The sequence below is a fragment of the Cervus canadensis genome, chromosome 19 (assembly GCF_019320065.1).
Source record: "Cervus canadensis isolate Bull #8, Minnesota chromosome 19, ASM1932006v1, whole genome shotgun sequence".
NCBI classification, from domain to species: domain Eukaryota; kingdom Metazoa; phylum Chordata; class Mammalia; order Artiodactyla; family Cervidae; genus Cervus; species Cervus canadensis.
Genome location: NC_057404.1, coordinates 42,887,167 through 42,887,858, shown reverse-complemented (window position 1 = coordinate 42,887,858; position 692 = coordinate 42,887,167).

Sequence of the window (692 nt, the reverse complement as noted above, 5' to 3'; positions counted from 1 at the left end):
GTGAAATTTCTGTGTTGTTGAATAAAGGACTTTAGTATTCAAAAGATCTCTTTTTCCATGAACAAATTTTTATTTGTGAGATTTTAAATAACCAGCATTTTATCCTGAAAGTCTAATTCTTTTTATGATAAAAACATTTTTCATTCTAAACTTGCTTCTACATCAGCAGAATGAATACTGTATATAAAATTTTCATAAAATATTCCAGTTTTGTTCATCTGTTTTCTTCATATATTTTTGTCTTTCTTATATATTTAAAGGAAAGAAAGAACACGATGCCTTTCATATTTCTAAAGGATATATTCTTGTTGAAAGCTTTAAAAGTTCCCCAAAATAGAGGAAGTAATGAGTATATCCAAACTTTCTTCCTTCCTTCATCATAAGAGTGCCGCGAGAAAGCTTTCCATGGAATCCTTGTGCTTTGAATGAAAAGTCTTGGTGATAATACTTAAAAGCGTTAAAGTACATGAAGAAATGCACAACACTGGAATTCTACCTTCAGCCACTCCCAGCAATACTCAGGTTACTTTTTTATTGTAGAATATCGTGGTCCACCCTGCTTATTATTTGGTGGTGAAGGCACTTAACTATTACTTCGCTGCTTCCCAGAACAAAGATCTAATTTTTTTTTGCTGCTTCATAAACTACGAGAAATGTAGAACACAGTATTACATCTTGGAAATCATTAATAT